This window comes from Echinops telfairi, unplaced genomic scaffold, assembly GCF_000313985.2.
Source record: "Echinops telfairi isolate 266 unplaced genomic scaffold, ASM31398v2 ScPeMD7_11;HRSCAF=52, whole genome shotgun sequence".
Taxonomy (NCBI): domain Eukaryota; kingdom Metazoa; phylum Chordata; class Mammalia; order Afrosoricida; family Tenrecidae; genus Echinops; species Echinops telfairi.
The window spans coordinates 8,911,009-8,935,619 of NW_022103908.1; the positions used below are offsets into that span (position 1 = coordinate 8,911,009).

The 24,611-nt window shown below is 43.9% G+C and overlaps 1 protein-coding gene across 2 annotated transcripts in view; it reads left to right on the plus strand.

The window, feature by feature from the left end:
* KLF12 (Kruppel like factor 12) overlaps positions 1-24,611 on the plus strand; it is a 728,313-nt gene that overhangs the window by 294,188 nt on the left and 409,514 nt on the right. For both annotated transcript variants that reach the window (XM_045287155.1, XM_045287156.1), the window contains exon 2: positions 7,492-7,601. The gene's annotated coding sequence lies outside the window, so the exon portion shown is untranslated. The remainder of the gene's footprint in view (positions 1-7,491; positions 7,602-24,611) is intronic.

Here is a 24,611-nt window from a genome sequence, read left to right on the forward strand (position 1 = left end):
GTCATCTTTATTGAATCAGTTCTCCAGTGCTCCAGGATGGATTTGAACCAACAACCTTTAGGTTAGTGGCAGTCATAGACGTTTTGCACCATCCAGGTTTCTCAGGTTAGAGGGGTCGGGATTCCCACACAGTGGTGGACACAGTTCACTCCAGAACATAAAGACCAGGGGCTAGTTGGTCGGTATTTCACGTGCTATCTCACTTCTTCCTCTTAACAGTATGCTTTGCACCCAGCGCTTATTTTATTTCCAAGAGTTTTATTTGCTCTTGGAGCAGCTTGCCAGGTGTCTCTCAGGTGTTCTTGACAGGCCTCATGATGTGTGTTTGACCTGCTGAACGTAGAGGGTTTCCCTGGCTTCCTTCGTAGGGAGCTCATTCCAGTTTTCAGAAGCTTCCCCTCTGCCGGTCAGTCATTTCTGCCCCTGCCCCCCTCCCTCCCCTGTCCAAACCTCACTCGGTCTCTTTTATCCTAGGCAGACACTCATCTAGGGCCATGGATTGATTAGGCCTTTGAAATAGTCTGCAAAGTGCCTGTGGGTTATTTTCTTAAAGAGGTGCGCTTTCTCTAGAGAGTAACACCCGTGAGGAAGAGTGGGTGAGTGACTTCTGCAGTCTTGTTCCGAGGCCAGGCAGGGGGCGGTGCTGTCTGGTTTGCCCGCACTCCTTTTCCAGTGGTAGCTGTCTTGATTCTCAAAGGGCAAGTGCGGTTTTCCTGCCTAACACCCCTACTGCCCTGGAGCGGATTCCAGCCCATAGGAACCCTGTCTGCCCCTTAGGATTCCCAAAACGTAAGTCTCTACAGGACGAGACAGTCTCCCTTGTCTTCCTGTGGAGCCACTAGGACTCCTGTGCCTCACACTCGAGTGTGAGAAATGCATTCACTCAGATACCACGCTACCATTATTCTTGGCACCCCCCACCCCACTCTCTTAGTTAAAGCGATGAGACTACTATCCAAAAGGAGCATAAAAGTAGCACCTCTTTGTTTGAATGTATCGATGATTTCCATATAGTGTCTGTGTGTGTACATGCATGACTGCTGGAAATATCTATTAATGAGAGGCTTGGTGCCACAATAGTTCGGGTGCACAACTGTTAACCAGAAGGCTGGTTTGAACTCAAGTGGCTCCCTGGGACAAAGATTACAGCCTAGAAGACCCTGTGGGCCGCTGTGCTTTGTCACATGGGCTCAGTAGGAGTCAGAATCCACTCACAGCCACCCACCACCACCACAGCTATTGACAAAGGAAATGATTGATTTGTGAAGAAGGTCTGCTCGAGGGTGATCATGGCGCAAATAGGCTAAGCATGTCACTCTTGAAAAGCATTCCCCAGCTGCTCCCATGGGCTGTCTGGGAATGTTGCAGTGCAGCCTGGAACACACCGGCAGCAGCATGGACCTTTTCCTCCCGTGTTCTCATTGGTTCATTATCGCCTATAGGTCCATGAGCCTTGCTGATCTGTGGCCGTGACTAGAACCCTACAAACCACATTTCCTGTTTGTACACCTATCTGCTCTTAATAGGGCATCAAGCCTCCTTCAAAATATGAATCAGTCTGTTTCTCTGTCTGTCCTCAGGGGCCATTTTATATGTACATCTGGACAATTCTATTTATCCTGAAGAATCTCTTCTGTCCCATTCAGTCTCTGTTTGATCATATCCTTTCTTTATACAATAAGGTCTCATCATTGTTAATTTTGACCACTATGAGTCCAGTTTGAGAGCTTGATTGTTCAGCAGAGTCCCTGGATGACACAAGTATTTAGGCATTTGGCTACTGGCTGGAAGATTGGTAGTTCAAACCCATCCAAAGACACCTCAGAAAACAGGGCTGATGATCTGCTTCTGAAAGGCCACAACTTTGAAAATCCTAGGGATCCGTTCCACCCTGCATAGATGGGGCATGGTGAGTTGGAAATGGTGCAGCGATAACCACCACTAAGCGATGGTTTATAAAGCTCTGTAGACCATTAGCCTTCAAACAGAGGAGAGGATGCCCGAGTGGCTCACTTTGTCACGGGGGGTTCCAAGGCATTCTCCTTATGCGTGTCTCACATAGCCCACCGACATTTGTAGGAATTTGTCCCCTACCCCAGGTGTCTGGGCATGTTCCCACCCGATTCCATTCTACTCCATCTAGAAAAGATTCTACAGTAGACTACTAGCAAGCCCTTCTACAAATGGATGTCTCAGTGTCTCAATGTTCCAACCGTGGACTCAGTTCCTGGCCATTGAGTCAATTCTGTCTTAATAGCAACGCTTTAGACGGAGTAGAACTGCTCCTTTGGGTTTCTTCGGCGGTAAGTCTTTACAGGAATAGAATGCCTCATCTTCCACAGAATGGCTGGGGCGATTGAACGGCCTACCTTGCTAGTTAGCAACACAAAGTGTAATCCACTCCATCCTGAGGGCTTCTTCATCAGCACACCTAGCTGTGTCTCTTGTCAAGTCCTTGTAGATTCCTATAGCAGCAAACGAGAGCGGGAGAAAGATGAGGCTGTCTACTCCTACGAAGATTGCAGTCTCAGAAACCTGTATGGCCTTGCTGTGAGCCAGAATCAACTGGATGATAAGGTGTTTTTTTTTTTTAAGGCGTATTAGGAATTTGAAATGGTTGCATGTATAGTGATTCACATTGTTCTCATTTTAAAAGGCCTATTTCAGACATGAACATGAAATGCTCTTTTGAATTTCACTGTGTAAGTGTATCTTTATGTCAGTATGTATGTACATATAGGAAAGAGAACCACATATACGGAGAGTTTAATAGGATCTTGTTGAGTTCATTTCTTGAGATGGGCCATGTAAATATATATAGTATGTTTCTTTAAAAAAATAAATCCATCCAGATGCTTCCTTATCCCTCATAACTAAGTAGTGACTTTAAAAAAGGAAAAATAAAGCGGAAATGGACTTGGAGCTTTTCATGAGAAACAAGTTCAACTAAAAAATTAAAAACAAAAAATGCACAATATCTACCAGAGTCAGAGTAGTGTGTTTTACATGTAAGCCAGATAGATGTACAGTAGTAAACTATGTGGGTGTGTATAAGAATATCTCAGAAAATAATGTGTAGTATGTATGCATGTAAATGTCTGTGTGTGAGCTAGACAAAGTAGTGGAAAATGTGTGTGTGGATCAGAAACAGATAACATGTTGTTTGTCCATGTGCAGGAATCACAGGTAGGTGGTATAATGCCTGTATATGAATCGGGCAGACAGGTTGATGCACATGTGTTCATATGTGTCTGTGTGTGACTTGGACACAAACTGGCATAGGTATATGTGTATGCATGTGTGCATGGATCAGACGCAGAGTAAAAATACAATGGACTAAACAGGTAAATGACACTTAATATTGACTCCAAGATGACCACTTCATACCTGTGTCATTTTGCACATTAGTAAAGTGTGAAATTTTTACAAGATCTTAACTTACATCCTTCATGATTCACAAACTACTCCCCCTTCGATCACTGTGTGAATTCTTCTGGGACAGAGATTATAAGTGACCTTTCAGCATTCAAAATCTCCTTGGTATCTTTGTTTATTACCCAGTGCAGTACAGACAAATGGTAACGATTAATTTCATGAACATCCTCCTGAATGATACCAGAAACACCTATGATTTTTAGGATGAGGCCATTCAACTTGGAGAGGTACCTTCAGAACCAAATTTTCTAAATCATTGGGTTACAATAATGAGAAAATATTGTGGTAATCCACGTCTCAACTTGTTAAGGCTACTCGGCTAAATGACACGCAACGGAAACCGACTGAGCGCATAAAACCCTTGTGAGCGATGCTAGTGTCACTTTCAGCGCTGTAGGGAGTGCGTTCAGAGTACCTGCCACGGTCTCCATTCTTAGCGGACACTTGGCTAGTCGTGCGTACGGTAAATGATTGCATGGTAAGAACAAATGACTGTGTAGTTAAAGAAGTCTCGGTAAAATATCCATGTTAGTGATTTATGGCCCCCCCCAAGAGTCTTTTCTTCTATTTTAGCTGGGATTGGTAGAAAGAGGCGGTCTCCCACAACTGATTACAAAATGGCAGGGCATTTCAGATGCCGATTGTCAGGGTGGTAAGAGTAGTGTTTGTGACCCCCCCCCTCAGTTGGGGCCAGTGACTGCACCCCTTTTAAAGGAGGCCTCTTAAATCAGTGAACCAGATTATTTAATTAAGCTCTGTCTGTGTCTGTCGAATCATACGGGAGCTTTTTTTTACCTGTGCATCTATCTTGTGTCCATAGGTCACTGAAGCAGTTAATCTAAATGGTCTCTTGAATCAAAGTGTAGTGCAGATGTAGCACTGAGTTACAATAGAACACCCCCACCCCCCCAGTCGCATCTTTCTAGTACAGTCCTCTCTCACTAGCTAGCCTGTGTTAACTATGAAAGGTGGTGAAAAACTCTGAGGGAAGCATTTGAAGACTGAAATAAATGCAGTTATTTCATGTAGAGGAGCACCATTTGTATTGTACGAATACCTTAGGCATTTTTTAAATTTCAAAAGTCATTCACAATTAACCACTAAAGCTTGCTGCATACATGAAAATGCTCTTACAATGTCCTCTCTAGGTGTTTAGGTGCTGAGATAAATGAATTCTTACCCGGACCCCTTATGCTGCTGTCTTTACTTGTGCACAAAGACAAACAAGAGAAAGATGCCTTTACAGGATTGTGTAGAGTACCCGTTATCAGTAAAACTCTTCAAGGTCCTAATTGGCCCAAACTGGAAGGAAGGAAGAATATTCGATTTATGCTGAATTTCCATAGCTGTTTTCATGCCCTTGAAGTTTAACACAAGGAAATAAGAACACAAGAGTCCAGATTCTGGTTGTAGGTTCAAATATTTTGAAGCATCTTGCATTCAGAAAAGGAGCCACCCCCACCCCCACCAGTGTCAGAATGAAATAAATTATTCCCCTTAGGGGTGAGTAGAAACACCCCCCACAAAAAAAATAGTTTTCTCCTTGGCAGGAGGCTGTAGCAGTTATGCCAACTGGCCTGTTTGTGAGAACCAGTGAAGTCATCCAGCCGGTGCTATTTTAATCCACTGACACAGTGCACCAAGGCAGCTGGAGGTGCCGCACAGAGAAGCGCAGTCAGAGCCTCTCAGATGCAGAAAATTTCCCTGGTGACTGACAGCATCATCATCTCACCAACTGGGGCCCTGACAGCTCAGAAAAGCATGTGGGGTTACGTCATGGTCCAGATAGTCGTGTGAGGGTCCAAGAGGGTCCCCAGCCTTTATAAGGTGTCTCCCTGTCAAGATACTGAAACAAATAGGTGGGTGTAGGTAAGGAGCATGGTGATGGAGGAAAAGCTGGGGATGGAAGCTTTTGTTTATAGAGCAAGACAGATGGGAAAACAAATTTTTAAAAGACCTGAAAATAGGTCAGAAATGCAAAGGCTGCCCTGTAGGATACAATCCTGTAGGATGTAAGGAGTGAAGTCAAGGGAGTGGGAGACAGTTTATCAGCACAGTGAGAACAAAGTGGACAGCAGGCTAGACGGTGAACTACTTTCGAATAGCCCTAAAGTGGGAGGTGAAAACTGCTGCTGTGTTGCATCTTCAAACCTTTAAGAAAAAGACCTGTTAATATGTAACAACACAGATCTGCGTGCGGGTGTATGACCTCAAATTGGAATTTTCTGGTGGTGAGCCCTGCTGGGCAGGCTGTGCCCCTCAAGGTCCTTACAGAAAGCATCCACGAATGCTGGGTTGTAGAATCGTGGACCAGAAGCTGTTTAACCACTTCCAAAACAACCTGAAAGTGTCCACTGAGCTCCGCCTCTTCAGAGACTTAGAACGGTCCAGGTCCATCAGCTGAAATGGAGATAGAAGTAGAGATAATGAGACCGAGATCGCAAGCTTTGTGTGCCAGACATTAGCTCTGTTTTCAGCTTCCCCCATGACGGTCTTAGTTTCTCTAGGCCAAGGGGTATTGTCTGAGAAATGTCTGCTGTGATAAAGACTTCCTGGGACCAGAGAGGCGTTTAGCATGAGGGGGCTTGGGTAGGGGTGCAGGACTGCAAAAGCTGCTAGGATTTAGCCCCCTGTAGCTGGGGGGACCCAGAGACAGGAAGCTCTGTTGTTCATTAATAGCTGGGGGACCACAGTTGGGGAGGAGTCTGCTGTACTTTCATTCTGAATAGCCAACCCTTGTGCAAAAAGCCAAAAAAAAAAAAAGAAAAGGCAAGTCAAAGTACTTGTTATAGACTGCTAAAGCTGGTCGGAGTGCCTTGTTGAGTTTTTAAATCAATAGCTAAGAAGACAACGTTTACAGTTCCTATTTGGTGACTGGTTTTCACCAAGAAGTCCTACAAAGTCAAGGTTCGAGAGAGAGAGAGAGTGCATGATGATGGTTTCTGCATGTGTGGTGAATTTGAAGTAATGCATGATTCATGGAAGGGTGGGGGTTTCTTTCTGGCTAACCCCAATGGTGTATCTATCCAGCTGTCTCTACCTTGTTGCAGTAAGAAAAAAAGATCACAGAAGCCGTGGGATTGTTGGAAAGGGGTGAGATGTCGCAGGATGATGTTGTATCATGTCATCTGATACGGAGCATTATTCGGGGACATTTCCATTTATAGATGAAGAAACTGAGACCGCAGAATATCTTCCTTACCTGCAGACTCTCAAGAGAAGTGGTCTCACAGACATGAAGTGATGGTTGTTCCACATTAGAAAGCTACTCGTGTTTAGGTCGGAGCCATGGTGGCATAGTGGGGTACCTGTAGGCCTGCTATAATTCAAGCACACCACCTGCTTCATAGGAGAAAGATAAGGCTGTCTGAGCGCATTAAAGGTTTAAACTTTCAGGAGACCTAAGGAGCAGTTATGTTATACCAAGAACTCAAGTAGAAAGCAGATGTTTTGAGAATGATGAGGGCAACAAATGTACAAATGTGCTTGACACAATGGATGGATGTATGGATTGTGGTAAGAGTTGTATGAGCCCCCAATAAAATGATTTTAAAAAAATAACTTGCACACACACACACACAATCTGGCCCAGAATGTCACTTCTGTCACACTTTATTGGTTGCAGGAAGTCAGCAGGTCAATACAGATTCAAGGTGTGAGTCTTAATGGAAATAACTAAAACTCTTGGGTGGTTCACCTTTCCACCTGCCCCCCCCCCCACCCTACTGCCTGTCATGGGATGAGTACATGGCAGTGCTTCTGCATGTGTTCTTTTATTCGGTTTTGAATATTTTACTGTGTTTTAGGTGAAAATTTACACTATGTATCAGTTACACTCAACAGCTCATACACAAGGCTGTCCCTGCTGTGTGTCAGCAACTCCCCACCCTGTCCCTCACCCCCTAATTCCCACCTTACCTTCCTTGTTTCCATCCTGTCAGTTTCCTCCTTGTCTTCTCATCCTTAAACTTTTGGACCAACGTTGCCTGCCTGGTCTTACACAGTTGATTGTTATATGGAGCATATTTCTCATGAGTATTACTGGTTCTGTTACAGGACAATCTATTATTTGGATGAAAGGCGACTTCCAGGAGTGGCTTCAGTTCCGGGTAGACAGAGTGACGGCGGACGGTCGTCTTGGGGGTTTCTCCAGTCTCTCTAGTCCAGTAAGTCTGCTTTTTTTTAAAAAAAACAAACAAAACAAATACGCGTTTAGTTCTACATTTTCCTCTCAATCCAGCTAGGGCTTTCTATCAAGTTCCTGGCGTGAGCGGTTGGTAGCTGGCCACTATCTAGTTCTTCTGGACTCGGGTTGGAGGCCTTTGATGTTGACGTGCATCTTTAGGCCTGCGCATTAATTGTTTAATTGAATCTGCTTGCATTCATAATCCTTGGCTTCAGATGGGAAGAGACCAGTGCAAGGGGACTTCGTAAAGTGTCTGGAACAATCTGTCATCTTACTTCCACTTTTGCCACAAACTTTTGAAGCCCCCTTGTAGTCTTTGGTGGCTGCTCACAAGCTTCCAGATACTATTCATCAAACTAGAGTGTAGCTTCATAGCTCTATGAACTGTGCTATGTCAGGTGACTGAGCTGACCTCTCAGAACTCAGGTTCTTTGACTTCATGTGTAATAAGCAATTCAGTCTGTGGAATTTTCAGAACTGTCTTCTGTTGCACATACATACAAATGTACATACACTATCTGTATCCATCTAGCACATAGCTTGCTGCTTTACGGGGAAAATTTTAGGAAGAGACTATAAAAGAATACAATTTTCTTGAGAATAATATAAATGTTTTCTAATACTTAGAAGGTACTTACAGAGCTTGACATTTAGTATAATCCTTAAAAGCATGTTTTTGGAATTCCCACATCTGTTTTTGAAACCTAGCCCCCACCATTATTCTGTGGATCTTGTGCAAGTTAAGGAACATATTTCAGCCTGAGTTTCCTCATTTGTAAAACAAACTCAGTAATAGAACTTGTCCAGTGTTTTGCCTCATGCCCAGAAAGAGCAGGATGCAGGTGAACTGTTGTTAGGGAGATTGAATGTTGCTCAAACGTCGTATCTTGTAGCGCTTTCAGGCCCTAATTTGGAAGGCCATTTTCATTCATGTTAGACATATTGGGTAACGCAGATCATCCAGGGACTGGCCCAGCTTGGATTTAGCTCATGTGATGATATCAACGACCTCATCCCTGTCTGTTAAAACGAGTTGGCCACAGTGAGCCTCCATGAAGTTAAAACCTGTGAATGAGAGATCACTGGGCAATGTAGACAGTGGGCGCAATCCCAAATGTGCCTAGCAGTTCTTGATCACAGTTAACTATTCGAATCTTGTCTTTTCTTCATCTCCTCCTTCTAATTCTTAAAAGTGGCCTAACGTGTGCATTTTTACACATGCGCTACATTTCCATGTATTGATTAAAAGGTGGTTCTTTGGCTCCATTGGATAGATGAGCAAGCTAAGACTAGGAGATATTTACCAATGAACACCTAGCTCAGTGACTGGCCTGTTTAGCTCTGTCTCTGTTTTTGTTTTTTCGCTGTGGATGTGTGTGTGTTTATTCATGGGGAACTTCCCCTGCTCTTGCACTCTGGGCTCCGGTCTTTGTAGCCTTTCTGGGTTTTCCTTCTCTCCCCTTGTGCTACCATGACCCTCTCTTTTATTTACCCTGCTCCCTGTTGTGTAGCACAACTAACCATTTTATGTTCTTGCTGCCTCAAATAAATTTTGGATTTGCGTACTCCACATTCAAAGCGAATTAGTACAATAAACATTTGCTCAGGTGGAATTTGTGGCCATTGATTCAGCTCACTTCCCCTCCGTCAATAATTAGCAATTAAAATGAATGTAATTTTGTTACTCTGGTTTCATAGATGGTGTCGATCCAGGGAAATAGGAGTACATTGGAAAACATCCTTTTCACTTTTGGGTAGGGTGACCTTTCCAAATATGCGCTCAGCTCTCCTGTGGGATCCCATTGGATTTAGCAAGACCTTTCCCCACAGCGAGGGGAGGGAGTGCCGGTATTCTTGCTAGTCTCTGGGCTTGGCGTAGCTAGAGGTGGTGAGTAGCCCACCTCTGGGTCTTGTTTGTGCATCTCCTTCTTCCACCGCCTGTTTCTGTGCTGCCTCGTCTTCACTCCCACGTGTGAACGCTGCTCTTTCCCTGGCTTCTCCACGAAGGTCATGTAAAGCAAACTGCATCAGGCGAGCTCGAGAAGTCGGACATTCAGTAGCAACAGCAAAAAGCTTACCCTTCAGTCCTGGACCATGTTTGTAAAAAGTCACTCCAGGTCTAACAGCGTGTCCTTGGTGGTTCATCATTGTTTGGACCCTCGTTTTCCTGGACAATGGCTTCTAGGAATTAAAAAAAATTCCATAGTCTTAGTTATGCAAAGAGCCACAACTTTCTTTGATCTTCAAGCCAATACCCAGTTTCGTGCCCTGTTTTTGGACCCATCCGATGTGTCATTTCAGATTTCTTGCCCTAACATGAATCCTAACTAGGTTTTCCCTCCTCCGTTTACCAGGCCTGCGGAGAGACAGGCTGCAGCAGGGGGAGGGCATGAGGGGCTTTCTGCAGATTGACTGTTGGACTGAAATGAAGTGCACCCTCTCCCAGCCTCCGAGTGAAAAGAAAGAAAGGCAGGTGTGACTCTTGAGTATCTTTCTACTTCTCTGGTGAATGTGGACTGAAAGCAGCAAAGTCTGCATCTCAGCTCTTTGGTGGAGAAGATTCTGGACGAGCTAGGGTTTGCTGTCCCTTCGACCTCACCATCTCTAGGTTGGTGCTAGAGTTCGGGAACACGGTTTCCATCACCACCGATGATTTTTCTGAACCTGTTTGCAGAGCCGACTCTAGCGAGTTCCTAAGTTTCACTTCTCTGTGTTGGGAACTTTTCACATGGAATTAGGTTGCTTTTACACGCAGAGGGACTTGCTGCATAATTTCACATCAGAGCCATGTAAGCGAAATAGCTTATTCCTAACATTCCATATGCAATGTTATTAATCTTTACCGGAGATAGAATGACAGGTGAGCTGTGAGAGCCAAGCCTTAAAAAACAAAATCACAAAAAACAGAAAACACACACACACACACACACCTGACACACACCAACAAACAGGAGGGAAAGAAGTGACCCTCTGTTGTGTGCATTTCATGTATGTTACCTAACTGGTGAGCCTCTTGGATGCTCAGTGTGCCCTCTGGCTTTTCCTTCCCACTCTTCTTTTCCTTCCACCCTCCCTCCCTTCCTTCTTGCTACCCCTTTTCTTTTACCCATGGCAGCGATGGGCTGTCCTTGGGTACCACTCCTCCACCGTGTAGGGGAGGTTCTACATCTGTCTGCCCCTGAGGTCTCAGGCCCGCCTGCATTTCCCTGAACTGGGGTAAGTCCAGCGTTTAGAAGGTAGTTGGCACTGCTCAGGGGTGCTTGTTTTGCTCCTGTGTCTCTTTCATTTATTTCATTACCTGCCTGTACACATTCACTGCAGAGTTGAGGGGTTGATGGCTGGGGTTGGTACGGTGTCCTGTCCTTGCTCTGTGCACCTCGGAGCTGTTCTGGTCCTTAGCATGTGTTCTGTGTCCATTACCAATGAGCACCTGTTTCCTGGGTTGGCTCAGGATTCCAGGTGAATTGATGCTATTGTTTTGCATTCAAACTGTTGCCAATGCATATCCATGAAAACAAGACAGCTTAATTGCCAATGAGCTGATTCTAAGTCTTAGCAACCCCATAGGACAGAGTAGAGTGGCCCCTATGAGTTACATAAGTCTTCACCAGAGGAGAAACCCTCATCTTTATCCTGTGGTGCAGTTGGTGGGTTTGAATCACTGACTTTGTAATTAGTCACCCAGTGTATAACTGCCTATGCTACCAGGGCTCCTGGTGCTTACCCATACTGTGGAACATTTTCTTTTAGGAGAAGGAAGACCAGGCTATTCCCAAGAAGTCGGAGGATCAAGATGTCCCAAATGCTCAACCCCAAGGTGCTATTCTCAATTACCCCACATGGCCCTGGGTTCTGTGATTTGCTGCAGTGTTCCACAGAAACTCATGAAACTGTGAGAAAATGTCTCAAGTACTGGTGGGTGCTGTGCAGTCCTATATCTGAGTGTCGGCAGAGATGAGCCAAAATGCAGGGTCCAGAGAATGAAACAAAAAAAAAATGCCCCAACGTCACAGCTAATACCAAAATGTGATGCTATGACAACATTGTGGAAAACGAGAAAGGATGTTCATTGTGCCTACAGTGTGTTTCATACCGTTCAGTGGAGGGTGCTGAGCATCATGTCATGACCCCTTTCACAGGGGTCGCCCGATTCATAACAGTAGCAAAATTACAGTTATGAAGTAGCAACAAAAATAATTTTATGAGGAACTGTATTTAAAGGTTGTGGCATTAGGAAGTGGAGAAGCACTGTGCTGAAGGAGTTTACTGAGGGAAACGTTGCTGCTTTCTATAACACTACATAAAATTAAAACAAACTTGGTGCCATCAAGTCTTTGAATCACATCTATCCTGTGTGACAGAGTAGAACTGCCTGAGGGGGGTGGGGGTGGGGGTGGGGTTTCCAGAGGGAGCAGAGAGACTCATCTTTTCCCCACAGAGCAGCTGGTGGCTTTGAACTACTGACGTGTGGTTTGTAGCCCAACACATAACCCACTGAGTCACCAAGGCTCCTCTGTACCATGTAAAGAATAGCGAAAACAGAATTTGCGAGTGACTGCGGGTTCTCCACTTCACTGAAGATTCTCATCTTCAGGTGGCAGAGTACGCACTTGATACTGATTTCTCATGAGGGTCCCACGAGTACAAGCGTCGTTTCCTTCTTCTAATAAATCGTTGTGCAGACACAGTCCCGCAGTATAAAGGACGTAGCAGTGAACGTAATGGGTGTTAGAAACAGATGCCTACATTTCCAGCTTGCTTGATGCTGATCTTCTGTGGCATTTTGTGTGAGAAGGTAAAGGGCAGACATTGACTTATTAAAACGTCAGGTTAGCTTTCTCATGATAGTATTTCCTAGCACCACGTTTTTCGGATGCTTTTAAAATTAAACGTTTAATTTTCTGTATCCCAGTCCCATGAAACAGTATACTTATCTAGTATTTCGTTCGGGAGCCTTGGTGGTGGAGTGGTTATTCATTGGGCTAGTAACTGCACGGCCAGCAGTTCAAAATCACCAGCTGCTCCGAGGGAGAAAAACTGGGCTTTCTACTCCCTTAAAGAGTAAGTTACAGTCTGGGAAACTCACAGGGGCTGTTGTACCCTGCCCTGTAGGGACTCTGATTTGTGATCATCTCAGTGACAGTGAGTGTGTGTGTGTGTGTGTGTGTGTGTGAGAGGGGGGGGGGGGGCGGAGGGGCTTAGTTTATTTCCTCAAGATTTGAGGGATGCAGGCAAAAAAGATTAGGCAGGAGAATACTATCCATCCATGGTCAGTATTTAGGACCTGAGTTTTCTCTGCAGCACATCCTTCTCTAAGATGTTTTAAATTTCAGACAAGCCTGTTTTTTATGTATGTGTTTAACTTTTTATTGTGAACTGGAGAAGGTTTACTGAGCAGATCGGTTTTCTATTCAATTAATATACATTGTATCTCATGACCTTGACTGGGATCTCTGGCATGTAACATTAGAACATTAGTTATCCTACCTCTCCTTGTGTTTCCTTTTCCGTTTACTTCTTTCCCATCCTTCCCTGCCTGCTGAACTGGGTCTTTAGGTTTGCTCCTTCAGAGCCTGGTGGCATAGTGGGGTAGGAGTATCTAAACCACCAGTGGGTCCAATGGAGAAAGACAAGGCTTTGTACCCCCATAAAGAATTAGAGTCTTAGAAACCCACAAGGGCAGTTCTACCCTGTTCTATAGGGTTGCTGTGGGTCGATATTGACTGGGTGCTGGTGAGGTTTTCTTTTTGGGGGGGAAGAGAGAGAGTTTTCTTTGTAGCAGTATCTTGAATATTGTACTCTGATCTTTTAGAGCAAATACTATGTGTAAACATAAAATACAAGGTAATCATGGGACTTTAAATTGTCTTCAATATTACATCTTTGCCCACTACTTTATTCTGCATTAAGACAGATATGCACTGAAGATATTGAAGCGTACTCATTATTATTTTTGCAAAAGTGTCTATTTCACTGTTATGACGTACACCAAAACACTTTATTGAACAGGGGAGGCAATATAGTGGCGAGATTGGCCCTGTGGGTGGCTGCGGGGAGGGGGTGGCGCTGCCTGACCTGCAGCTGTCTGTCAGCAGCTGTGCACTCCTGGGAAAGTGTGATTGCCTTCTCACCAGGACAATGAGTCATTCGAGCCTGAGACCTCTCAAGTTCCCATGTGCTTTCTCTCATTCTGAAAGCCACGCATCTACTTTCCTGCCCTTCCTTGCCGACCTCTCCTACCAGTGTCAGGCCCAGGAGCCAACCAGCACCCTAGGGAACGGACACATCGCTGGGGTGGCTCAAAGGGTGTGTGTTCAACTACTGACCCAATGGTTGGCATGTCATACCCACCCAGTCACACTGCGGAGGCAAGATCGCAAACAAGCAAACCCTCAGGAGCCGTTTTACTCTGAAACACATGGTGTCGCCAGGAGTCACAATCAACTTGGTGGCCACCCATGTGAATTTGTTTTTTCTTGTTGTGCAGGGAACCGTGCAGGCCTTTGTGAGTTCCCTCCGTGGGCTATTATTGCTGATAAGAACCCTACCCCCAAACTGTAGTGCCCTCATGCCTTTTTTTTTTTTTATGTTCTAGATCATGTCTAAATTATTTTCTGTCCAAGAAGCTGGACATTTAAATGGTTACTATGAAGCCAGTTCGGGAGAAAGGGGGGCTTTCTGCTGCCGTGAGCAGTTAGTCTCTAGCCTGTCCAGTAGGGTCACTGTGAGTTAATTTGTTTTTGTATGAAGCCAGTTGTCTTCACCTCTTCTTTTGTGTCGTCCTCACTGATTGACTCGTCTACTGAGTGTCCGTCTCTTAAAGGGGAGTGGGGGTGGGGAAGGATAAGCCTGTGTGTGTGTATTCCCCACCCCCCTTTTTTTTGGTTGAAGGCTTTTGGCGCGATGAGTCATACAAAGTCTCTACTGAAGATATTCTAGTGGAGTTTCCAATGAAACCTCTCCTCTAGCATTTTCTAGCTTATATCATTGGATGTTTTGATTTCATTTCATTTCACTGTGATTTAATAAAAGCACTTATGACTCAAGTTACTGAAGTATAACTAACAAACAAACCTTTAAATGGTCATAGCAGTATGAATGATTGCACTTTTGAATTATTTTAAGTAAGCATTTCCAAATTTTTCACTCGTGCCATCCTTAGGAAGCCTTTCTGTTGGAAATACGTTTTCGGTACTCCCTAAGAAAAAGCAACAGTGACTCAAATTAGTTTATCACACTGAGGATCAAATTAGTAGCCAGACTATCTCCAGTTTTTCTCAATGCATTTGGCTCTCTAGTTCTTAATTTACCCTTTATTGTTACTAAAATGCAGACATGTCGACATTTTTTGTGGCTTTTGGACCTCCACTTCATAATCCTATTTATATTGCATTGATAATAATTCTAAGCAATATTTTCACCCCACTCAAAAAACTCAACTCACTGACATCGAGTCTCTACAGACTCATAGGGGCCCCCTGTGGGTTTCTGAGACTGTACAGGAGTGGAAAGCCCCGTTGTCCCCCCGGAGTTGCTGCTGGTGTTGAACTGCCGAGCATACGATTGCAGCTAGTGCATACCCACTACATCACCAGGGCTCATTGTAACCCACAGAGATTCATATAATAATTCAAGCTTGTAATCTTTCTTAAGGAGCTCTGGTGGCATAGCTCATTACACATTGTGCTACTAATCCCAAGGTCAGTGGTTCAAGCTCCCCAGATAATCTTCACTAGGAAGGTTAGGCTGACTCCTCCTGCTAAGATTCACAGCCTTGGAAACCCACAGGAGCATAGGGTCCCTGTGACTCAAAATTGCCCCGATGGCAGTGAGTTTGGTTTTAGACGACAGTCCGCATGAATTAAACATCTGCTGGTGTGAAGTCCAGTATTCCAGCTGTGGAACCTCCGCTTCTCACAAAGCATCATCCTAGTTGGTATAGAAGACAACGGAGGCAGTATGGTGGGTGGCTAGTAGCTTCACTGCCTCACTTTTGTGCCTTTCCTTCCCAGTTCCAAAAAAACCCCAACGAAACAACCCCCCTCACTGCCATCCAGTTGATGTTGACTCATAGCGATCCTGTAGGAACAAGGTAAAACTGCCCCTGCGAATGTCTGAGACTGTAACTGTATATGGGAATGGAAAACCCCAACGCTCTCCTGAGCAGCAGCTGGTGGTTTCGAACTGTGGAGCTTGCGGTCGCAGCCCAACATGTAATCACTGCACCACCAGGGCTCCCATCCTCCTGGCTCCATTGCCTACTTAATTTACTTAGTGTTTTGGGCAGTCTTTTAATTAACATCTTGGCACATTATTTTCCTTATCATGAAATGGGTAAATAAATATCTTGAGTTGTTGAAATGGTTAAATGAATAAATACTAGGATTAATTAATTAATAAGCCTATATCCCATGGTTGTTGAAATGTTAAATGGCTTACTGTTAGCAACAGATGACTAAGGACAGTACTTGATGTAATGAGCTGGGGCCTTTGTTATTGTTACCATTGGTCTGGCGGTGGTGCAAGTATTAGTGATCGCTGTAGTTATGATACCGGCAATTGCAACGAAAACCAGGAAAATAGGCACTAAGAAAGTGGACACTACCAAAAGTTTCTAATGTTTGCCATGTGGTAACAAGGGATATTTATGAAGTATGATAAAGCGTGTTTACAATGCAGTCAATTTTTCACCGTAAGTGGCAAATTAAATTCTCTGTCTGAAAGAAATCATATTCTTTGAATTAACCTATGTAATATATTTTGTGCGCAATTTATCCTTGATTATTTAAAACATTTTGATTTATTATAGCTAGGCTCTAATGATGCTTTTTCTAAATATTTGACCAGATTGGGGAAAGAAACGGGATTGGGAAGGGGGAGTGATAAACAGCTGCTAAAAATTAGGCTTTCCTGGTAAATAGAATGACTTTCTCCTGTGGAAATGGAAGTTAATAAGTGAAATTCTCAATGAATTCCAATGGGGGTAGCATGTCATGCGGCCATGGTCGATGCCAAGCAAGGCTATTGATGGTCCCAGAAGTTGAGGAAAGGCCTAAAAACAAAGGAATTAGGTAAGTTGGAAGTCCCAAGAGGCAAGAATGAGCAGAGGAGGCCAAGGCAGTTGCCTTCCGACACTTCCCCTCCGCTGTGGCTGGTGGAGAAACAAGCGATGCCAAGGTGTGGTGGTTTGTGCCAAGGAGACCTCCATGGCTCTAGCGCTGGGGAAAGGGCAATGGCTAACTAGCTTTAGGGGACTAATGCTCCCCTTGACTCCGGTGGGATGGAATTAGGACCAAGACAGCAGGAGACAAGACATAACTTGCTTCCTCTGCCTATCAATAAATGGACTCCTTTTTATCCCTTTTCCATGGAATGCCAGAAAACTTATTTTTTAAAATGGTTTTATTGCCAGATAATTCGTATTTCATACAGTTCTGTGGTTTATATGAAGTAAAAAGTTGTGTAATCTTCAGCACATTTTTTCATTCTTGCCTCTGTTATTATTAGCTTCCTTTTTCCTTCCAGCCTCTCTTGCCAAAATCCTAAGAAACTATTAATGTGACTGTCTCTTCTTGATTTACCCGCCCTGGATTTCGTATAAAGAAATCTTATCCCAAAATTGCCTCAGCAACATAGAACACAAAAAACCTTTAATCCAAAAGAAAGCAGAAAATGATGAAAAGTAGCACAGGGGTCAAGAAGGAAACCAAACGGTAAGATGTTACATTTTAGCTGAGCTGTGTCTGCAGTGACTCACTTTGCAGTGAGCGCTCAGTCTGAGGGGAAGACTGTTCACATCCCCGGCCAATGTACTGAGGGCATCCGGGGAGGCTGCATCCAAGTGGGGCTCTGTAAATGGGTTTTGAGACCATACTGCTCCGAATTTAAGCTCTATTTCAATGCCTGGCTCTGATTATGGATTTTATTATCATTATTTATTATTAACAGGCCCTTGATCACAATGGCAATATGCCTCTTCCTTGTGGATTTTACCCGCACCTGGCTTAGGTGACTGCTTGTTTTAAGACAAACATTTAAGACCCCAGGTGCTATTCTTTCTCATAGCTGGGCACCATCTGGTTACTTCACCACATGTTGCGCTGGCACCCAGGACTTCGGTAGTCAGTTCCTGTAGTGAGCAGGGCCACATCATAAGAACTATTGTTCTTATATGCAGCTTTACGATGTAATGCGAGCTCAACATTTTTTTATGGTTTATGTATCTCCCAGGTCAACATTAGAGGCAATATTTTCAGTTTCTTTTTTTGAACAGTTTTATTGGATGATAATTCACATTTCCTACAATTCATTAGTTTAGTCATTAAGAGTTGTACAGCCATCACCACAATAAATTAGTTTCTTGAGAAATAATATAAATAACCTCCACGGGATGTTTGGTAATTATAATAATATCACTAATCTAACCAATGGTATAGAATTTAAAATTCTGTTGAGAAAAGGAAAATATACATACACAAGAAAACTTCTTGGACCAGAATACATGGAATGTTCACTTATACCAATTCAAAACTTAAGTGACTGAGCACTGCTTAAGAAAATAATGAGGGTTGGACACAAGACAAAAATTTCAGTGACAGTTATTCACTAAGGCTAAACTATGTTTGCAGGACAAAGAGATGTCAGAAAAAGCTAACAAACTATGAAAGATTTATGAAAGAGTTTGAAAATCACTATATGGTAGTTTTAAGGTATCAGTTATTGAGCAATTTCTAAAGCAAATGTTTGGAACCCAAAGTCCAAAGACTTCCAAGTTCATAACCTGGGCATAATGGACATCCGCTTCTTCTCACACTAGGGTGAGAAGACTTAGTTTTAATGGTGTTCTTTGCCAGAAGGAGGCTAGTAGAGAACATGAAAAAGGAAAAGTTTAGATCTATTTTAGGTCATCAAAAAAAAGTTGAGATAAAATGATCAAATTTTGAGATTGTCTAAGGAGGAGTGGATGGGACAAGCTTGATGTCTTTGCCTAAACGAAGTCCCCTGGCTCCCATGCCCCACATTTTCTGGTGACTGTGGTATCAGTGGAGGGAGGGTGCATGCACCACGTGTCACAATGCAGGGTGACTTTTGGTCCTTCCAGCTCCCCTGGGCTCCTGAGACTGTCTCCTCACTGCTCTACTCCGTGTGGAATCACACACACACACCCTCCCACCAGAAATCTCCCCTTTTAATTTTAAGTTTTATCAAAAATGTAGTGGCCTCAGAGTTTAAAGAGTCAAAATTTCCATAAGAGGTTGCACAGAAGGGTGAGGGGTGGGGGTGTCTTTTGTTTTTCTCTTCTTTCGGTTTATTATTACGTTTTTATTTTTAGAGAAACTGCCCTCTCCTTCGGGAACCTTGGTGGCATAGTGGTTACGTGTTGGGCTGCTGACTCTAAAGTCAGCAGTTCAAAACCACCAGCCGTTCCTCAGGAGAAAGACGAGGCTTTCTACTCCCATAAAGAGTTACAGCCTCACAAACTCACGAGGGCAGTTCCACTGGGTCTTCTGCAGGGTCACTATGAGTTGGAATGAACTGGATGGCAGTGCGCGAGGCCTCTCCTTATCTCAGTACCTTAGTATTGCTTTAACAGAATTCTACAAACAGCTGCCTTTAAGGAACGCATATTTATTTTCTCACAGCCTAGGAGCCTAGAAGTCTGAGTTCTGGCACCTACTCTCTAGCTCTCACCAAATACATGAATGTAAGTCAAAATGTGTTGTTACTAGGATTCCAGTGCATGCATGCGTGGGTTTATTTCAAACAAAATGTGTTTAAATATGTCTTGGTGGATGGCTGCAGACTGTGTCTCTGGGTAAGAGCCTTGTCTGGGTCTCTTTAGGGTGGTGGTTCTCAACCTTCCTAATGCCACGACCCTTGAATACAGTTCCTCATGTTGTGGTTTCGTTGCTACTTCATAACTGTAATGTTGCTACCGTTATGAATCGGGCAACCCCTGTGAAAGGGTCGTTCGACCCATAAAGGGGTTGCGACCCACAGGTTGAGAACTGCCGCTTTAGGGGTTCTTTCTCCTGCCCTCCCTCGGGTACTTTTTTGTCTTGGAGTAAATGATGTGGATATCAGGCGATATCAAAGTGGACATCTTTCCATATCACAAAGGCCTTCCAGCATGTTTTTATGTGGATACTGCCCCACATAACACCCATTTTTCAGGTGGATCCAGTGCTTTAAGGAAAGTTGAAAAGACCTCAAGAATGAGCCAAGAGAGGAGAACCCGTCAACCGCAGCGACTGAATCAACTGAGGCTGAAGTCCAGACACTGGTGGGAACGATCCTAACATTACCAAGAGGTGATTGACAACTACAGAAACTGCTGTCTCACACACAGCGCCTGGAAGTTTCACAATGGGCCTCAGTAAGCTTTCGGCTCTGGTCACCAACAGCGACGCAAGTTGATCGGCCAGCTCAAAGAAAGGCTTTGTCCAACCGTAAGAATAGAGCTAAATGAAGATTTTATTGACTAAATGAATCAAACGGGGCATCACCCCTCTGACCCAGAGAACAAGGTCCAGTGAGAAGATTGGCTGCAGGGGAAGGTCTGCTGGCCCATTCAGTTTAAGGCAGAGAGATCAGCTCGCAAAGTTAGGGTCACTGGTCGCTTAGTTTTTCTATTCTTTCACCTTGATAGGTTTTCATGAAGAAACAGGAGAGTCACAGTGACTTATTATGAAGGCATTTTAGGAAAACTGAAAACTGCATCGGTGAGAAGAAATCCAGGGAGCTCTCTCTCACTAAGGAACGTGTCCCTCACTACAGTGCCCCTGCTCATTTGCTGAGGCACAGGGCTGCTGTGTGAAACATTTGTTGGGAAGTCATCACTGTGGTCTTGTTCCTTCTGACTGACTTTTATTCCCAAACCTCCAGAAGCATTTCAGAGGCGCCCGGAGGATGTCCAAGGTGCCGTGCTGAGGTGTGCATGGAAGAGCTCAGACTTCTTCAGCAAAGGCCTAGGGAGCATGAACACACTACCTTAGCTGGAGGCTATGTCAAGAAATCACCACTTCACATTTTAATATTTTTCTTTAATAAAGGTTTCTATGATTTTGCAGCAATGTTGTTGGCTTACTTTCATAGCTTCCCTAAGCTTCCGGTTTCATTGTTATTACTTTGGTTAAATCAGCATGAGGTCTTTTAATGTTTGTATCAGTACACCTTTTGAGATGCTACACACAGTAGAACCATGTCGTATTGACAGTTCCTGTCCTGCAACCGTTAGGATGGGGTGAAACGCTAGGGATGGGAAGGCTGTGGGTCGGCACCTACATGGTGTTTTATAGGAGTAGGTAAAGCCAAGCTTCCCTCCTGTCTTGATGATTTGAGTTTGTGCTTTTACTGTGAGAGCTACTAACTTCAACCATGCCTGTCTCTGTTGAGTTTTCTGATCCTTACAGCTGAATCTAAACTCAAAATGATACATAAACTCAAGTTGGCTTCATCAAGAACAGGGCATTTTTTACTGAATGGAACTGGGCCATCTAGTAAGGGTAGCTGGTTTCAGGCTCCACCTCATGTTGTAGTGCCAACACTGTCATCAGTTCTCTGGTCCTCTATTGCATTTCAGCTTTGTTACTCCGCTGGGCTTTGCTCTCAGGTAGACGATCGAAATGAAGCAGCTGTGTGCCTGCCGGTAACATAAAATCTCTCTCTTGTGATCTCAGAGAAAGAGCAAGCACTTTTTTTCTGGAAACTCTCACATGTTTTATTTGAAAGTCCACAGTTGGCCCCACTCATCCATTGCCTAAATCAGAGTGGGGACTGTCTGGCCTGTGGATCATATAAGGCCTTCAAATTCATCAACCCCAGCTAACATCACACGCATCACCAAAGAGAAGTGGTTCTAGCTATCACATTCAGAACCCCAAACCTAAACGCACTGCCCATGAGTCAGTGCCGACACTTAGCCACTCTTTAAGACCAGGGTAGAACTGCCCCTGTGGGCTTCTGAGACGGGAGTTATGGGAATAGAAAGCCTTGTCTTTTCCCATGGAGTAGCAGGTCGTTGCCAACTGCTGACCTTGTGATTCTCACCCTAACTGGTAACCTCTGCATCGCCAGGGCCTCCTAGCCATCACCGTTGGGGTGAGTTAACGACATGTTTGCCCTCTACTAAAGCAAAACCAAAAACCAAACTCACTGCCGTGGACTCAGTGCTGACTCAGCGCCCCCTGTAGGTTCCGGAGACAACTGTTTAGCCCATCTCCTGCAGAGTTGCTGGTGGTTTTGAACAGCTGACCATGTGGATTGCAGCTCAAAGGGTAACCCCTACATATCCAGGGTTCCTCGTTATCAGTATCCAAATGGCCTTTGGCAGAAAAAATGCTCCCCACCCCTGCATGGCCTGGAGCAGTCAAGGTAACTGGAGAGTGGGATCCAGTTGTTTAGACTTGTGTCCTTTGCTCACATCTGGGGTGGAAGAGAAGAGACAGCCTTACCCATTCATATGGAATCGGAGGGCATTGCTTCCATGAAGCTGCTGCAAAAGTAAATGTATGTCCAGTCGCATAATATACAGGTAGGCCTTATATTCTTATGGTTTTAAAAACCAATATGTATGTTAATTTTTGGTTTTGTTATGTTTTCTGATATTCTTTGGGAAGACCATGATGAATGTTAAAATGAATATAGGTGTATCAACAGTAGTGAAGAGGTAGGATGTAAAATTAATATATAGTGGTAGATGGTAAGGAAAACAAACTAGTCTTTGCCCTTACGGAAGAGCATTGCTTTTTTAGAAAAACAGAACATGGTAATGTTTTCTAAATGCAACTCATGTCTATGAATAATAGTGAACTATTCCCTATTAAAGCAGGGAACTGATTATAAGGATCTACATATAACCTCCTCCCTGGAGGATGCAGGGAGGCTAAAATAATAACAATCAGTAAATCATCAAGGGTTCATGAGGGATGGAGGAACGGGGAGGGAGGGGAAAAATGAGCTTATACCAAGGGCTCAAGTGGAAATCATGTGTTTTGAGAATGATGAGGGCAACAAATGTACAAATGTGCTTGACACGATGGATGTATGGATTGTGATGTACAAACCCCCAATAAAATGATTAAAAAAATCATCTGGCCACTAAAAAAGGTTCAAAAACAAAAGATGATTTTCTAGTTACTACTGTCTCTAATGAGTAACTCTTCTTTTTCTCCAGATGGCCCCCCCCAATACACAGATGACCTCAGTTTGTCCTGTGAGTGTGCACATGCTTATTAAACTCACTGAGCATGCCCAATATGGAATGGGAAATACTGTTTCTTTTCTAAAACAAATGTAAAGATAAGCATACTTTTTTCTACACTTAATTTGTGGCTTTGATAGCCTATGAACAGACTAAGCACATCCACAAACTTTTGCAAATTTATCTTTGTGTGGAAGTTGAAGCAGACATTAAGAATTATATCTTGTTTTTTAGATGTCGTAGATTTACAGAAACATTGTGGAGGTGGTATAGAGCGTTCCCATGCACCCCACACTTTGTTTCACATAGCCCTAACACACAGGAGTCCTGGCAGCATCATGGTACGTGTTGGCGTACATCTGCAAGGTCAGCAGTTCAAAACCACCAGTCGCTCCTTGGGATAAAGTCGGTGGTTTCGACTCCTGTAAAGAGCCACAGTCTCAAAACACACAGAGGGCAGTTCTACCCTGTCCTACAGGGTGACAATGAGCCTGCATCGAGTAATGAGTTTGAGTTTGTTGAGTTTTTGAACTTTAAAACCTTACATTAATAGTAAAATTTGCAACAACCCACAATCATCACATTCTTATTAATTATCCAAAAGGGATCCTTTATCCACAGCTCTTTAGTTTTTATCTAATGTCCTTTTTTATTCCCGGATCCTGTCCAGGGTACCAAATTACATTGAGATGCCATGTGTCTTCGCGCTCCTCTTGGCTTGCCAAATATTCTTTGTATTTGGTTTTTCCTGGTATTTGATGACCTTGATAGTTTTGAGATGGGCTGGTGAGGAATTTTGTGGACGATGCCTCAGGTGGTGGCCCTTTGAAAGGAGACCAGGGAGGGAAAGTCACGCTCTCATCACATGTTGAAAGGATGCATAGTGTCAGCATGACATCCGCTGTAGCTGTGGACCTGGTGTCACCTGACTGAGTCTGTCAGGTTTCTAAGAAAACATTCTCCACCCTTCCTTACTGCATGTTTCTGAAAAGGTGGTCACCTTGAACAGGCTACACCTAAGGAGTAGGCACTTAGGCTCTGTCTTCCTCAGTAGTGATAGGGAAATGTCTGCATCAATTACTTGGAATTATTCTGTATGTGAGATTTATCTCTTCTCTTTCAGTATCAGTATGAACTCAGGGATATTTATTTTTTACTTTGGTCTGTAACCCAGCCCAACTTTATTTCATTCTGCATATTCTAGCTGTGGCCATTGGAAACTCTCTAAATGGACTCCTGTGTTCTTTGACATACCCACATTGCTTTGGGAGGTGTAAAAAACACACTGACCCACTTTCCTACTTCGCTGCTACAAGAGTTTCTAGGCTCATCATGTACATGTTTTGCCCCCACCTGTGACTCCCCATGCTTCTTTTTATTAAGTCATGGTATTAGATACCAAGGTCTGGCTGCTCGGGTTACTGGTTGCGATAGCATTGTTGAAAAGCAGACTTTAAAAGTATCCCACCTTACAGATGTGGAATCAAGGTTCCCCGAAGACAATTGTAGTAAATGGAACTGGGGTTTGGAGAGGCATGTGATCAGAGAGAGGAATGAGGAGCCTTGTGTCTGGGTAGTTTGTCTTCCATCCTGAAATTGAGGGACTGAAGGATTTTTCTCTCGGGCTGACTTTGTGAGGTGGTTTATTTTCTGTCTTCTGCTGAGTCACTCATCTGAGGACAACGTGTAATATTTTTATTAATACCTTGACAGGCACAGTTACTTATTGGCCTCACTCTTCTCACTCCTTTTGCGTGGAAAACACACTCACATGTACACACAAGCTTA